Source organism: Passer domesticus, chromosome 3 (genome assembly GCF_036417665.1).
Source record: "Passer domesticus isolate bPasDom1 chromosome 3, bPasDom1.hap1, whole genome shotgun sequence".
Classification (NCBI taxonomy): Eukaryota; Metazoa; Chordata; class Aves; order Passeriformes; family Passeridae; genus Passer; species Passer domesticus.
This window is the reverse complement of record NC_087476.1, coordinates 9,211,995-9,230,043: the sequence shown is the minus strand read 5'-3', so window position 1 is coordinate 9,230,043 and position 18,049 is coordinate 9,211,995. Positions and strand designations below refer to the sequence as shown.

At 35.4% G+C, this 18,049-nt stretch overlaps 1 long non-coding RNA gene across 1 annotated transcript in view; it reads left to right on the top strand.

Moving 5' to 3' along the window:
• Positions 1-17,792, top strand: part of LOC135295937 (uncharacterized) — a 131,152-nt gene extending 113,360 nt beyond the window's left edge. Inside the window, exons 2-3 of the long non-coding RNA XR_010357974.1 lie at positions 7,197-7,291; positions 17,482-17,792. This is a non-coding gene — a long non-coding RNA (uncharacterized LOC135295937). The remainder of the gene's footprint in view (positions 1-7,196; positions 7,292-17,481) is intronic.
• The last annotated feature ends 257 nt before the right edge of the window (positions 17,793-18,049 follow it).

The following is an 18,049-nucleotide window of genomic DNA, read 5'->3' as shown; positions in this document are numbered from 1 at the left end:
TGTATTTTGCAGTTATTAATGAGTAATAAATATGTTCTCAGAAGGAGAATGTGAGTTAGTCATATTGGAAAAGAAAACATAATAAAAACTTATGACTCTGATGAGACTGTGGTGAGTGGAAGGAAGAGCCAAAGGAGGAAGATAACAGTAAATAAAGTGAAATTATGAAAATACTATTTGGAAAAAAAACAGTAATTAAGAAAGAAATTTTTTTTCAGCCACAAAATAATTGGTAGAGATACACTTGAAAAAGGAAAGCTTATAGAGTTTATCTTCCAACCTGTCTTTTAAAATCACCATATAAAAATGTACAGATGCTCCCATAATTTGAAAGCAGTCATTTAACCTTGCATTCCTTCTTTCTACTTTGCAACAGTGCTTTGTTCTTTAAAATTTGCATAATATTTACATAATCAGGCTCCAACCCTAATATGCCATACAATTGTTCAGCAAACTTCCCTCGTAAGCAATTATAGACAAAGAGAGGGGAAAAATAAGATAATAGAGAAGTCATTGGTTTCTGCTATGGAAAACCATCTAAATTTCCAAACCTATCTCTTGGCTTTAGCTTATGCTTTTTCTGCAAGATTTTCTGGTGGCCTGATACAAATGTCTGTTATTTGAGTCTCTTGCTTATTAATTTTTAAAAATAAAATTGTAATATTTGTGAAGATTTCATATGCAGGACTATACTAACATAAGTACAATGCTAGTTAGCTTCTACAAAAGTATGGCAAACCAACAGAAATTGCAGGTATTCACACTGTGTCCTTGTCTGAAGTCTGTGGAGCCCTACAGAGAAATTCACCTGAAAGGCTTATGGATCTTACACACTTGTAGGGAAGAAATTGAACTCTTTTGAACTGTTTTTTTTCTCTCTGCCTCCTGTTGATCTACATTTTTTCATGGTCATTTCCTGCAATATACTGTATTTGAAAAGGAAGTTTCATGTCATAAGCATAACTTTCTTCTATATTCTCATGACCCCATGAAAACAATGAAAATGATAGAGGGATCAATTTTTAAAAGAATTTTGATTTATGACATTTTTTTGCAGACTTGGTTCCTGGCTAAAAAAATCCCAAAACCTGGTGATACACGCTTGAAATATCTGAGCTGCTCTACAGGCAAATTATGCTCCTCTTAAGGTTAATCCCAATATAGTATTTACTGAGTATTACATGCTCAGTAATCTCAGAATGTTTGGCTAGTCTATATGCTGGTGAAGCTTCAAGGACTGTTTGATCGCTGCCTTCAGTCTTCACCACATGAAAAATTCCTTTGTACTAGTTGCTGCCCAGCAAAAACACTTTTGTAACTGTAAATATTTCTCCCCAACTACAGGAAAAATACTTCCTTGTTAGTTATGACCGCATTTATTTTCTTTAACGCATTCATATGAGAGAAATTCTGTTTGTTGGAACAGTTGTCAAATGTGAAAGTGCCAAGAATATTCATACAAGCATGTATTCACACAAACATTGATATCACACGTGCCTGCATGACCTTTAAGAAAGCTTTACGTGGGCTAAGAACTAGAAGAAGAAAGGAGTGTTTTGGCAGAAAAATAACAAATATGTCTTTTTCCATAAAGGCTGCAGGAAAATGAGCAGCTGTTGAGGAGGAATTAAAGGACAATATGTAAAACTATCAGCATGAACGTGGATGTTCACCATGAGATACTTCAAAACTGAAGATCAGCATGCTTATTTGTCTGTAAAGTCAGCCAGGAAAGAGAAAGAGCACTTAAGACACATTCACTGTTCTCATGTCATCAAATGAAAAGGGAAAGAGGTTGTCCCTCTGCAGTGGATGGCTATGATCTCTTCAGAAGGGATGGAAAAGGAAGGAGAGGTGGTGGGGTAGTTCTGCATGTCAGAAAGTTCTTTGGTTGCCCAGAGGTTAATGACGGTGACAAGAGGTTGAATGTTTTTGGGTAAGAATCAAGGGGAAGGACAAGAGGACAGATACTGGTGAGGAAGCACCTCGAGTGATATGGCCAGTTCTGGGCCCCTCATTTTAAAAATATTGAGCTGCTGGAGCAAGTCCAGAGAACAAAGCTGGTGAAGGGTCTGAAAGACAAATTCCATGAGGAGCAGCTGAGGGAGATGGAGTTTTTTCTCCTAGAGATCAGAAAGCTGCATATTGCTCTCTGCAACTACATGAAAGGAGGATGTAGTGAGGAGGAGGTTTATTTTTTCAGCAATAAGACAACAGGTCTCAAGTGGCATCAGAGGAACTCTAGATTACATATTAGGAAAAATTTCTACATTAAAAGGTTTGTTAGGCATTGTAACAATCTGACCAAGAAGTGGTTGAGTCACCATCCCAGTAGATATTTAAAAGATGTGTAGGTGGCCATGGTTTATTGGTGCACTTGGCAGTGCTGTGACTGGTCTGCTGTGACTGGTCTGCAAAGTGCAGGTGAAAAGGTAAAAAGCTGTCCCAACTGTATTATTTGATTACTGCAGTAGATAACTGTAAAAATGCCCACGTATTTCCTGGAAATGTTACTTTATTTCTCAAGAAAGAGCCTTCAGTGAAGGAAAATGTTCATTTATAACATTTATTCATACAGCTGCATATATTTACATACATTCAATAACTATAAAAATACAGTGTTGAAAGACAACTTGAAGAAAAAAAGAATTGAGTGCACTCTACTGCAATTACTTTGAATAAATGTATGAAGAAAAATATGAAATTTAAAAACTTCTAATTCCTTTCTCATTCATTCAGAGATGGAAAGACATTTTGGTAATGCTCTTGCACATACCATTAAAAGGTAAGATTAAAAAAAGAAAAAGGGAAAACAGAGACTAGGAAAAAAGATGAAGAGGAAAGTAGAAAGAAAGGAAACAGGGAAGGGGAAAAAGAAAAGGAAAAAGGGAAAAATTTACAGTGCTTTCTTTTTTCATATTCCTGGTTATCATCCATGTATAGTCTCAATCTCTTTTGTGCTCCTTGGACAAATACATCTCACAAAAAATGCCAAGATCTCTGCTGTGTTATAAAAATTCTATCACAAGACTGGCCCAATGAAATGAGGTCTGGTTTGAACTTCTAATAAATTTTCCCTAAATGCCACATTTAAGGTCCCAGTTTCAACACACTCATGGACTCTTTAGGTACCTAAATGAAGCTCTAACTTTCAGTGTGATATAAACATAGCAGAGGCTGCAATCTTTGTTTCAGAAATGGGTCATAGCAGCAGTAAGTGCATCCTGAAAGATGGGGAAAAAATGGCCATTAATTGGTCCATAATAAGGCCCAGACATTAAAATCCTGAATTGCTTTCAGAAGGGTGAAAATGCAGAAAAGCTTTTATTTAAGGTTCCAAGTTTAAGAATTCATTCCCATTTCTGGTTGTTAAGCATTAAGTTCTCATTATTTCTGAAAATCCTGGAGTAGTTAATCAATCACAGAAACCAAATGTTGACTGCTTGCCTCAAACAGCTCTTGCAAAATCCTTATTCGACAGGTTCATTTGACATTTGTTTGCAACAAACATGTAAATGAAGACCACCACCTATATGGACAATAGCTTTAAAGAAAAAAGATAACACTGAGGGGAATGACTGATTTGTAGGCTATTTTTTCTGTCATAGAGAACAAAGTAATATCTACATATTGTCAATCATGTTGATTGAGGGTTAATTTTCCTGCAATTCTTCAAGAGATGACAGGAAACATGAAAGGCATGTAGATAAAACCTCAGCATATCATATGCACAAGACTCCATTACATATGCACATGAACACAATTTATCTCTGACCTCAGAGGGATGTGGGAAGCAAAGCATCTTTCATTTCCAATATATCATATCACCAAGCTGTGTGGTGCAGGTGACATGTTGGAGGGAAGGGATGCCATCCATGGGGACCTGGAAAGACTTGATGGGTGGGACCATGCAAACCCCACAAAGTTCAAAGAGGCCAAGTGCATGGCTGAGGCAATCCCAAACACAAGTACAGGTGGAAAATGGATGGGGAGCAGCCATTGAGGAGAAGGACTTGAGGATGTTGGTTGACAAGAAGCTCAGCATGACCTGACAATGTGTGCTTGTAGCCCTGAAAGTCAACTGTGTCCTGAGCTACATCAAAAGCAGTGGGACTGGAAGTAGGTGAGTTTTATGGTACCTTTCAAACCAAATCATTCTATGATTCCATAAATCTGTGAGCTCTGTGCTTTAGCACTGAAATCACGATGGTTCAACACCAGGTGTGGCCTTTCCAAACTTTCTGGCTATCACATGGACGTGGCCGTGGGGCTCAGAGTGCACCAGCAGCTCTGCAATCTCTTCCCCTGCTCATGGGGGATTTGGCTGCTGGCATTCAGGGCAGATTCTGAGATGGTGGAGCTAGGTAACCTTCCACAAGCACATAGTTTATGTTCCTAATCTGAACCATTCTCTGAAAGACTCTCTCACTCTCCAGGTACTACAGGGAAGAATTAGGACACAGAAAATCTGCTGTGATGTAACAATTTCTTAAAACAAGGGGCATGAAATTAAAAGTCAGAGAAATGCTCCTCAGAAGTGTTTTGTCTTTAACACACAGAAAGCTCATTGACAGTAACTTTAGAAAGCAGCTTCTTTGTTTTTAAACACTGTAGGGAAAAAAAAAGGAGAGTGCTCAAAAAGTCCTAGCGATTCTCTTAATAAACCTTGGAGAATATATTAGCATTCTCAGAATATAGGAAGGAAACACTGTGTTCAGCAATAAAATCAGAAATTTTGTTTTTTGAAAGATGAATATCATTATTCATCCAATATGAATATATATTCATCCATGGTTTAATTTGTTTGGGTTTTAAGATCAAATGCAAATTATTATGTCTTCTGAACACCAAATCAAAGTTTTTGATTCGTCTACCAAAACTTTAATGAATTTAGAAAAGACATAAGATAAAGTATACAATTTTTTCTTTATCAAAACTTTTATGTGGTTGTCAACCACTTATTCTTAGTGGAAAACATATGTAGGGATTTAATTTCCATTAGATGATTTTTTTCAGTACTTAGGCCTTTCACTGAAATGTGTATTATTTGTCTATCATACGGCCTGAATACAATGCTGAACACCTTAGTCAAATGAACAGATTCATACTTAATAGCAAGATTTTTTCCCTGGTTCTGAATAAGCAGAAATGCTTCCAGTCATTTTTCCTCTGCCACATAGACCATTGCAGATTTAAAACTCTGCCTGCTGTGAAAACTGGTTATGCTACATTTCCTATAAATTCCATCCATCCAATCATCAGTGACTTTAAACATACCATATTAATAAGCATAAGATGGATGATAGGTCATGAATAAATAATGTAGCAGAGAAAAAAAATGTTCTTTTGCAACCAATGAATATAAAGTATCTCTTAGCAGTATGAATATAACATTGTGTCCCAGGCTAAAATGAAAGAAAAAAGAAATCACATTTAATAATTAGTATTTGCTTAAAATTAATCCTTAATACCACATAATATATAAGGCATTGTGGACATACATTCACTTCTAGGCTCGGTGTAAACCATGGCATTTCAGATGTCAATACATTGAAACCACTAGAAACTCTGGTTAAGTTCAAAGCAAATACTGAATATGTCATTGTAAAAATTTTGTAAAGTTTCCTCATTCCCGTGATAATTGCATCTGCTGTGATAGACTATGGAAGGTAAACAAAACCCCAAAATTAATACTAATCGCTAAAAAATACAGTTGGAAATAAATATCAGATTTTTTCAATACAACAGGGGTTATGTAAATGGGAATACTTCTGACTGCCACCTAAAATTCCATGGAATTTGAAGGAACTCTTTGGAGATTATCTTTGTCTCATAGCTCAGTGAAATCCTACACAGCCATGAAGCAATAGGTAAGCACTCCTTGCAAATGAAAGTAGGGACTTCAACATGTTTTGACAATATTTATTGCTTCAGAATTTAATGAACTATTCAGATTATTAGAAAGAAAATTATCTATTTAGAGAAAACAAAAAAAAAAGTAAAAAGGGATGTTCAGCTTAATGTACTTAGAGAATAAAAATTAATGCTTGGATTCATTATGTAATCTAAATAGATAACTATTCCGGTGTATGAAAAACAAAAGTCATTAGACTTATGTCTTTGGAATTAGATTCTGTTTAAATCTATGTATATATGAATTATTTCAATATCCACATTTTAAAATAATATATAAAATGTGAGATAAAACATTAATAAGAGGAAAAACTATTCTGAAAGTCTAATATGGGCTTGCGATACTTCCAGAAAAACTAAGAATTCAGAGAAGGAGATTTCTGCTTGAATGCTAGAAATAGATCTGGGTTAAGTGTCTGTATTGATACTTAACTTTTAATGGAGAACTGACATGGAGACAGCTCCAAATCTGTTACTGAGCTAAAACAAATGCAGGAGATGCATGCAGAATTCTTCAAAGAGTGGAATGAGACACACAATGAGATGAGACCAGTTTTTCTACAAATGCTGATGTCAATTATGATTACCAGTGCATGTCAACAGGGAAGACGTGAAACTGCAAGAAGTGAAAACTTGACACAGATTTTGTAATACTCAGTTGTTGTGCTTGAAATTATTCCTGAATAGAAAATTATGGATAAGCTATTATAGAACTTAGGTTGTGTACATGGACATGTCAGGAGTAAATTGACTCCAATTTTGACTAACAGAAAGCTAATGGGATAGCAATTTCTGTGAGCCATATGGGCACATGAATATTTTCTAATTTTGTTCTATGAATATTATCTGTACTTTTTGTATGGGCACATTGTGTTTTAATTATTAGTGCTGCTTCTGGATGAAATAAACAAAATATGATTATTGGAACGTTACAGGAGAAAAAAAGACAATGGCATACTCTCTGCCATAATGTAAATTATCATTACATTACCATAATGTAAATTATGCCAATGAATCAGAAAAGACTGTGACACACACATTTTTTGAAATTCATTACATGTGGAGCATTGCAAATTGGGAATCAGGTGTTTTGGTGTGAATTCAGGTGGAAGATTTTCAAGAAGGAGTTAAAACTGGATTCCATTTCAGGAAAACATCTCTGCTCATTTGATATAGCCAGTTTAACAAAGAAAACTCCCTTTTTATGAATTTTTCTGCAGGTTTCACAGCTAAATTAGAAACTGTTTGCCATATACCCATATGATTTGATCTTTTCTCTGCAGAATGGACCATCCTGAACTACAATGGCTGACAAAAAACAACACTGAAAAAATGTTCTGCTATGAAATCTAAAAAGTCATCAGATGTAATATTAAAGGTATCAGCTATATGGGGGGAAAAATTCTGGGGAAGGCAGTCACTAAGTGTCTAAGGTACTCCACAGGGTGACATAAACCAACACGAGCCCAAGCATCATGCAAAGAAACAGGAAAGCGAATGGACAAATGCAAAAACTTTTATGCACTTGTTTCAATCTCACTGGCTTCAGTAGCAAACGATTAAAACCTTCTTAAGGAGATTATATTACTAATATGTTTAAAGTTTAGGTCTTACTGATAGGCTTTGCATATTCCAGAGAAGCCTTGGGAAGTCCTCCAAGCCAAGATGTTTGTCCTATTCAAAACAATGCTATTCAGACTCACAATGCTATTAAAGACAATCAAGGTCTCATACAGGTAAGCTTAGATTAGGATTGAATTTGTAATAACACCTCCATCTTCAAGGAAATTTCAAAATATATTTAAAAATTGAATTGCACTTAAACTTCATTTTAAAATAACTTTTGAAGAGTAACAAAAGTTATGTGGGAAAAAAATACATTCTCTACTTAGCAACCTCTTTTATGCCTAAATAATTTAAACTACTTATAAATGAGAATTCTTCTGTGTATACTTCAATTACTGCTTTTAGTATACTTCCTCTCTTTTTCTGTGTAGCATGCAGCATGTACTTAATATGTCTCCAGTGCCTATTATCACTGTTCTTGTATAATAAACTTCTTATCTGAGAATATGACCTTGACACTGAAAAAAAAATCTTTTAAAGAATAGCTCAATTAAAATCTAATACCTCTGTTTAGGATTTGATTTCATTACTATTCATAAGACCATGCAACACTATTTGAGTCATGAGTTCTCATGCAACTCGAATAGTCGTTTCAAAAGAGTCATTACAAAAATAATTTTTATTCTTCTCTCTGCCCTATTGATTTTCAGTCACCATGGAGCTTTCTTTGTTGACTTTCAAAGGTCTCTGTTGAAAGTTCATGCTATTGTTGTGATAATAATTGTTGATCAGGGTCCATTTGGAGCAGGTAAATTTAAATGCAAGATAGGTAGAGGTGGGTAGTAGTAAAGATGCATGCAAATCACAGAATCACAGAATGACTTGGGGGAGAAGGGACTGTAAACATTTAGTTTCAGGCCCCCTGCCATGGGACACCTTCCACTATCCCTGGGTGCTCAAGGCCCCATCCAACACGCCCCTGAACGTCTCAGGGATCCACAGGCATCCATGGATTCTTTGGCAACTTGTTCTAGTGCCTCACCACTCTTAAAAATGAAATTCTTTCATGTCTCATGTAAATACCTCCTCTTCTAGACCAAAATAATTCCCCAAGTCCTATCACTATCTGCTCATGTAAAAAGTCACTCTCCCTATTTTTTAAAGCCTCCTTCAGGTAGTGAGGTAGGTCCAAGTGAGGCATCCCTGGAGACTTCTTTCCCCAAAGTAGCAGTAAATGGGCTGGAAATGTAGCATAATGTACACAAAGTCACTCAGGGGTGTGAAGTTGCACCCCAAAGATGAACTTTGGATGTGTCGTGTAACCTGAATGCTTGTTTACCCATCTCTAATTGAGGATAATAATTGTCTACCCTGTAGGGAATTATGGTTTTCAATCAATTAAATTTGCAAACTGTTCTAAAAGGGATAGCCAAACAGACTCACAGATGAAGTGGAAAATAGCATTTGAATGAGCCTCAAGCTTGTCTTCAGCATTATTGGATTTGAATTGGCATGGACATTTGTACTTGTGAAATAATCTCTTTCTTAGACATAAATTTCTCTTTTCTTAATCAGTGAATATATTTCCTCTCTTCTGCCTTTCTAATTTTAAGTCAATAAGTTTTTAAAAAAATTAAGAAAATCAGTTAGCAAAACAAGGTCAAAGGCTAGAATTTACTAGAAGTGCCAAGTATCTTTAACTAAAAAAAAAAAAAAAAAAGGGGGGAATAAAATCATCTGAAAATTTCAGGCCATTATCAGGGAGCAAAACAGAGAAGGAATATGCACAGATTTAGATAAATATCAACGTCACAAAAGTTATTATGTGTTAACTGAGCATCTATTCTGAATGTGAAAACGCAAATTAACACCACAAAAGTCCTACAAATCAGAAGGTGATTCAGATAAAAGAAGGGCAAAATGCAAGCTGTCAAAAATCAAGCTTAGTGCATCCTGAGTTCAGAATGTGAATATCATTAACAAAGATTTTTGAAATATGCAGAAAAGAAAGAAGAAATTTTAAAAATTATATATGATCTAAACCTTAAACAAATATCTTGTTTTTCACTGAAAAGGAAGATGTGAAACAAAGGAAAGTAAGCAGAGGTTGCACAATTGAGAAAAATATGTAAAAAGAAAATTATAATCTGAATTACTATACCCAAGCTACATTAAATCTCATGCTTGAATTGTAAAATAGATAACACCATTTCAGAATTCTGAAATAAGTGCTACCCTGGATAAATTGTAAAATTTGTACCAATATTCTTTATGCTGAGTATATAAACACTTAATTTGAGAGCTACATATATGATAAAAATTTACAATGGGCAGTAATTTAAGTTGGAAGTGAGGTGCTGACCTTGGTCACTTGGAAAACTAGCAAATGTTGTGGGAAAAAATAGAAAAATTGAGATATGTAAAAAGGGGGAAAATGTAATGCAGAGGAACTGACAGTCTGACATGACAACATTTGCTTGTAAAAAATAATTGATTTTCTGGACAAAGAAATTTTGAAATGTTCCTGATATTTTCAGCAAAGCATAGGAAATTGGTGCTGTGTACTAGACTACTTGTTAAACTGAGTTAGAGTGGTAGAAATTGAATGGTGGAACAGAAACAGATTGAAGGGGAAATTCAGAAATAAAAGAGGTGATTTTTTTTCTGTTTTTCTCAAATAAGTTTTAATATTAAACTTAGCTGTTATCTGCTTTAATGGCATTGCTATAAAAATGTACAGTTTAACTGAGAATGTGGCATTATTACAGGTAGTGCAAAACATGATGAGAAACAGCACTGCATGCAGAGACCCAAAGACTGAAATAAGGTTTGTGCTAAGACAATTGATAATATAAAAAATTATGAGAAATTTAGTTGCTACTAACAAGAATTAGCATCATGAACAACATTTATTGGGTGAAGACAATGCTTTTAGTTGATGGCCTGTTTGCATAATCAGTCTGAAAACTTATATTGTATCAGTCAAAGGATATTTAGTATGATAGACAAGTGTTCAAGCAGAGCACAGCCAAGGCTTTTTCTTTGCCTGATTGTGTATGACTCATCATCAAAAAATACGAACAGTGAAAGAAATGTGAAGAAGAGTTTGAGGAATGATCAGAGCAGAAAAGTAAAACTGAAGAGAATGGCTTGTTTAGCTAATCAGACAGCAAGGGCATTAAGATATTTGAGGGTGAAGATGAGAGATGCTTGACAGAGACCCAAGCAGCCCAGACTCATCCTTTACTGCTTTTCACTGTCTATATGTAACTGTGGTCTGTATAGCTCTTTCTGGCATAACAGAAACCAGTTTTCAATTCTGCCTTCAGCTTTGGATTGGTTGAGTCACTTTCCTCTTACTAGTGAGAAGTTCCAGAAAAATCAGAAAAAGTCTAGTAATCAGGCTGCCCAGCAGAATTAACAGGATGATAGCACAGTTTAGACACCTTTTTTGTAATTTTATTCTTCATGGCATGAAAAAGATTGTCTATTTGCTACATTATTTAGGAACTTGGGTGTCTGATGATCTCTGTAGACTTTTAAGTTGCATAGGACATAATGAATAAAGTTGCCCAAATTCGACATTTACAGAAATTATATTATTAAATTGTTATTATATAATACATAATTTGTTATTATATAAGAATAACATTATTTGTAATTATATTAAATACAAAATTAACATGAAGCACTAAAAGTCTGCAAAATTTTTTTCTAAGTTTGAAGGGCTGTAGCACTGAAATATTCTTCCTAGATGATCCTTAGAGCTTAGCTAGAATTAACGTTGCCATGATTTTCATCTGATTGATGGTTTGACACTACCCATTTCTGACATTTCACTGGTGTTATTTCATTTTGGGTTCAGTGGCACTTGCACAAAGTGAAGAGTTTAAAATAATTTCTGATGTCTCAGCAAAAGAAAGGGTCAATAAGCTGCTGTGAAGGAAATGTACAAGTCAAATGTGCTGCAATATACATTGAAATCATCTGGAAACAAATGGAAAGAATACACTAACATACACTTTTAGCTGATGACAACAGTTTCAGTAGTGGAAAAAATAACCTAATTTTTTGAAGTAAACAGCTCAAAAGTTTCTGCCTAAAGAACATTCAATGCAGCTTGTCTGAAAAAAAAGTCTATCCTAAGCAATCAGCTTTTATACCTCTACAGAAAAAAGTCCTTTCCAAAGATAACTAAGTAATATTACTGTGTTAATTGACGATGCAACACTGGACTACTTGCTTAATTATTTCAGAGAGGTCTGTGACTGGAGTTTCTTTTTTGAATCATGGGCAGACCTGACAAACTGCAGTTTAGTGTCCACTGACTCAGTGAGAAGGTTGTTACAACCTGGAGGAATTTTGGTCCCTAAGAATAATATTGCTGCCAATCTAGATGAGATAAGGGAGGAAATAAAAAAAAAAGACTGTGAGAAAGCAGGTATTTTATAAAAGAATTCAATATTTTCTGGATGTTGTCTCCTAGTAATTATGAAACTCCATAGAACAATGATTCTTAACATATGCATAACACTTGTAGAGTTTTAATAATTATATTTTTGCCTTAGTAGAGACATAATACTATATCATATTTATGGATTTTAACTTCATATTCATATTCTTCATTAATTTTTACACAGTCTTGGGTTAGTTAATCTAAATCTCTATTTACATATTACAGAACTACCATAATTTTATTTCTCTTAAATCACAGAGGATTTTTTCCAGTATGATGGGAGAATGAATCAGATTCATTCACTGAAATGAAAATGCTGGTAGTACAAAAGGCACCTGTAGAATAGTTTTAAATAAAATTTAGAATGCTTTAAATCCTCCAATACTTAGTGCTCTAGATCATTAAAAGATAAAGGAGATGTGTCTGTTTCTGATAAAAATACTAAGCAGGATGAACTCCCCACTTTTTCAATCCAAATTTTATATTTTGATGTATTTTTGTTTTGTTTCTTAAAAAATTGATGAGGAAAAAAATATGTCTACTTGCAAAATCCTCAAAGCATTTTCCCATTTATCTTTTATTTTAAAGCTAATATCTAAATCATCACAGAGTTTGTGTGTATGTAAGTGTCTGCCTGTCTGTCCTTCCAATTCCTTTATGAAGTTTAATCCTGTTGATTGAGCTCTACAGGGAAAGTAAACATTTCAGACCTATGAAGTTCCTCCACATTTAATTAAATACAGCAGCTAGGTAGAGCAGAGAAACCTACTCATGCTGCCACTCAGAAAAATGCTTCAGGATGCTGTTATTCCTTCTCAGACAGTAGGCAATCTTCTCTAAATGCAGTCACCTGAAATGGTGAAAAATCTTCATTCAAAGCCCATACATTCTTAAACATAAAAATTAATAATATGTGATATGCAAAACTACAGTAAATTTTCCTTAATTTTCACATTCCTGGTTTTGCAAGTTTCCTTTGATGCATTTTGTTATTTCAGTTTAACCTAATAAAAGGGGAATCCCATCATCTGTGCCAAATTTTCTGGTTTATATTTTTTACTGAAGAATTCAGGTTGAAGTCAATCTGTGTTTCAAGATGTTAAGCAAGGCAAGTGCTTTCAAGTTCCTCACTTTTTGCTATGCAAGTCTCCTATTTCTATCATTCAGTGCCATCAGCAGGCTATACTAAGGGGACTGGTTATGTCAGCCTGAAGCCAGTCTGCAAAGATAAATCCACATCATGCTGATCAGTGCTGAGGCTAGAAAGCAGTTTGCCAGCCCTCAACAAAGCTGAGGCAGCTAGTTTTATTTTGGTTTACTACAAAACACCTATAAGGTAGACAAAGAATTTTTTTTTTTTTTAAGAAACAGAGGAAACCAGCTGTGAACAATTTCAGAGCAAGATATCTTTTTTAACACAGTGTGTGAAAGTTTGGTCTTCTAATAAATAAATAAATAAATAAATAAATAAAAGGATAGAAGGAACTGTCATTCCCTCAACAGCACAGAAATGCAAAATATTAAACACTTACCTCTATATACCAGACTTGTCATGTGTAAATGGAAATAGAATCTACTGAAGCTGATGCTACAGTCATGAGTATGAAAATAGAAGTCACTGTAACAGAGCAGTGGTTCAAACCTGGTTTGATGTTGCCAGAAGTCTCTGTGTGACAGCAGCCCCCTGCCCAAACCGCGCTGAATATCCTTCCTCCACTGTGACTGCAGGGAAAAAGGTACCCCCAGTGAGGAGCAGCCAGGTGTGAGAGGCAGGGACCCCTGAGTGGGTGTCTGGGGTCTCACAGGGGATCTCCCTGCACGGGCATCGGGGTTTGCATGGAGCAGCACAGGCACACACCCAGCTGGGGCACCCCCATCTCCCATGAGAGGGGGATGAAAGCAGTGATTGCAGAGGGATGGTGGGCGCAGCATGGCCTATGAGGTGTCTGGGTGAGTGAACTGTCTGCATAACTGTGTGTGTGTGATTCTACTGAATTGGTTATAAAAGGATCTTTAAAAAATAGTCTCTATATATTAACATTTTGTAGGTGTGCAGTATACCCTAACCAGGACAATGGTTTATGTGTTGATTTGCTGATATTGATCCTGAATATATAGTTCACTGATTGCCAGTTAATTACATGCCATTAGTAATTCAATTAACTGCTTCGATCCTGAACTGATTTAGACAATATGAATTTCTCCCTATGACATCGGGAAGCTAGACTTGATTAGTTTAGCTTGGTGTGCAAAAATGTATATAAATGATCCTGACTGAAATACACATTCATTCTATTTTTTATTTGAATGGAAATGTACATTGCCAAAGTAATAATTTCTTCCTAATTATATCATTACTTTGCAATGAATATAAATAAAACAATTCTTGAAGCCAGAAATAATTTTTAAATATAATTAATTGACCTAGTACCTAAGGTTGAATCAAGTAATTATTTTATTGACTATAAATCCAATATGTGCTGTAATGACCCTTAGCTATTCATGGCTAAGATCTCATAACCTCACACTTTAATGAAGAATCAATGCCATTGCTTTTAAAATCTATTTCCTTCTTTTCAGAGACGACAAACAATGAATGAATTTTTAGGACCTGCACTTTCCACTTAAAGTGTGGAAAAAAGAAAAGCATTTATAAGTGGTCAGTAACCCTTTCCAGCTCTACAGAAAAGCCCTGCATAAGTTTTAATGCAATATTTGTATCAGCAAGCCTTACACACACACTCATCTAACTGTATAATTTTATGCAGCACCCTTCTACATGCCCAGCAGAGAGACACATGCATCCAAAAGACCTGGAATGCTTCCTTTAAGGAGCTGTATGATCTAGACACTGAGTCCTGAGAGAGCAGTTAAAATCTGTCTAGCCACCCTCGCATCTGTCTGTAAAAGTATCCAAAATTTTGGAACACAGCAGCAAACTTAGAGAAATACAGCTTGTTACTGAGTCAATGGGCAATCTTGCACTGGGCAGGGTAAAATGCACAATTTCTTCTGTTAAAGGGAATGGAGGAAAAGAAGTAGCAAAAAGTTAACATGTCTGTCGTCAGTGAAAGCAAGCAAAGTGATGGTATGGGATTCAGCAAGTGGAATGATAGGATACATGTGGAAAAGATGTTGACATGCTCAGAGAACTGAATCCTTGGAGTTGAATGTATGGAGAAAATATCCACCTTGGTTTTATCCCTGACAGGTTCTTTCTTCATTTGTAGATCAGCTGCTGAGAAAATTTGTATTTTTGAAAGGGTTTTGAGTTTCAGGAATATACATTTTCCTTAGCTGAAAAGCAGCACTGGCCCTAGGAGTTGGGTCAGAGACAAAAGTGGGAATGCTTATCTCCACTTTTGTAAGGATTTGTTTACCATCCAAATTGTCAGAAAACATCACTTGCTTTTTTACTGCTAGTTGTCCTGCATGTGGATAAGAAACTGTATTATAATTGGTAGAGCACACAGGGCTGCTGATGCTGGGACATAATGGCATAGAAAATTAAACTCCGCATTAAGGGATCTACTTAGGGAGAAATCAAAAATCTGGTATGCAAGATCAGCTGCAATTCAGTCGGAAAATGCCTTAAGCCAGGTTCAGAACCAATGTTTTTCATGCAAATGGTGCATTTAACAACATCTGGTAGGATAAATTAATAAGTGCTGTGGATGGAGTGATGCTTTTCATATGTTTATTGATACAAACCAGCAATTTTAAAGTTTGATAGTAAATGCAACAGTGGTTTAGCAAAATTCAATTACAAGGTATACTTGATTATTAAAGTCAGACAAAGTTGTCAGGGAGGAACTTCCATTGAGTCATGAAGATCAGAAAGAACTCCCTTGTGTTCCAAACTCCTTCTTGAAAAGGGAACATAGGTCCAAATGGATCCATGATACATGCTCTAAAATTTCTCGATTCCTGAGACAGATTGCCACACTTCAGGTGTGAAGCACACCTGGATTTTTCCCTTCTCCCTGGCCCTAATTCTTCCATACACTCAACTCAGTTATGTGGGATTGATGTCTTCTCAGCAGGAAAATTAGGACATGCATATGTCTGAATTATGAACTCCTGAGCACTGGCTACTCATGTTGAGTTAAACTAGCAGCAAGCTTGTGGGTGAAATGAAGTTGTTATTGATACTGATCATTTTTTCATCACAGAGAAACCTATTGATTTCCAGAAAATTTCATGTTCAAAAAGCTGTACAAGCTGGGATCTATTTATTACAGGTGCACTCTGGAATACTTATAAGTTGAAAACATTGCATCTAGAGTTCTGTCTGAAGGACATTGAGAGCCTATAAACTGTTGTGCATCTCCTGCATAGGAACATTTCTTCACCTACATATTTTGTCACCATTGCCATTGAAAAGATAAGAGACTAAAGCTTCTGGAAACACTTGATGGATTTAGTCATAATCATACTAATAATGTAATATTAAAGTGCTTACAGACTCTCTTATTTACAGTGACTGAAGTTCATCCCCCAGCCTTGTCAAAAGTCTCTTACTTCCCTGTGAAATAATTTTTCCCCTGAACCTCAAATACATCTGGTACATGTCAGCTACAAAGTAGAACCAACACATAGACACAATGGGACTCACTGAGTTGCTGGATTACTGGGAGTATATGTGGAAGGTAAATACTGACAAATAGCTGTAGAAAAAGTAGGTGCATCTCAGCCTGAGTCTTTTGGCTCACCCTCAACAGCGGTAAGAAATGGGTCACATCAGTGAGAGCTCTCAGTAGCTTCTCACTTTCTCTCCCAGAGGGTGGCTATTTCAGATTGCTTAGGAATACTAAGTTGAGAATGTTATTCATTGTGAAAAACTAGTATGACTGAAACAGAAGCAATATAATGTCTTTGCCTGAAAGCATAGAATAGTCCCAGTAGAAAGTGTCAGAAATGGCCAATATCAATAATTCTTCAAGCAATATTCAACAAGCCTTCAAGAAATACCTTTAAACAAACAGAAAAACCATAAATTATCACTTTTTAAGCTCCTCCCATCCACAAACAAACCTAAACTCAAGAATGGAAAAATTTGACTAGTGAGATATCAACATATAGAGCAATAATTCTTCTTTTAGTGCAATGATTGCTGTTTGAGAAATAGAACTTCAAATCCTCAAACATATTTTAATGAATAATTTCTGTCTCATTCTTGCAATTAAATGCTCAATTATTTTTAGTGTGCTAAAATATATATGAGACACTTGAATTCCTTGCTTATGTTCAATATATATCAGTTTTATTATGCATACCTATACAAGCCATGATGGTATATTTTACTTTCTTTGTAGGTATTTTTCTTCTTTACACCTCATTTTGATGTGGGTTTTTTTGTTTGTTTTGTTTTGTTTTGTTTTGTTTTGTTGTTTTGTTGGGGGTTTTTTTTGATTCCCCCAGAATAATAGGAAGAAGGAAGTTGTACCCGGTGATTACCATGTGAAGGAATCAGAAGAGGATGTGAGCTGATCCCAGTGCATTTCATTAGAGAGTCCTCTTATCAATTTTTTTATTTTATGTTTCAGGCTGAAACTAAGAAGTCTGGGTGCCTGTTTCTACCACTGTGTTTGGAATATAAACCAGAATTGCTCTTTACCTCTGAAGAATGAGTTAAGAGGAGAAAAAAGCTCCATATATCTTTTGTAACATTGCAAGATATTTGATGATTGCATCCAGATGTTGTGTCACAGATACCTCTACATGAAACCCTCTGGCACAACGTGATACAGCGGTGCAGTCTGGTCTAGAGGATGAAGAAAACAAACTGACATTATTTATCAATTGGAAAAGTTGAATCCAGGGAAACAAATTATGTATAAACATTCCAAGTATAAAAATCCTGATAAGATTTCCTTGTATAAGTAATATAAAAAGATTAAATAAGACATTGTGATTAAGTCTGTTATTACTTTGACACATAATGAAAAACCCTACCCATACAGCAAATGCAATATGTCTTCACAGATGGATAGGATAATGTATGCACAATAGAGTTTGTAGTCTGTGGATTCTGTAATTTTCTTAATTAACTCTTCTAACAGAGTACTCTTGCATTTAGGCAGCTTAGAGAAACGTGTGTGCGGACAAGCCAGA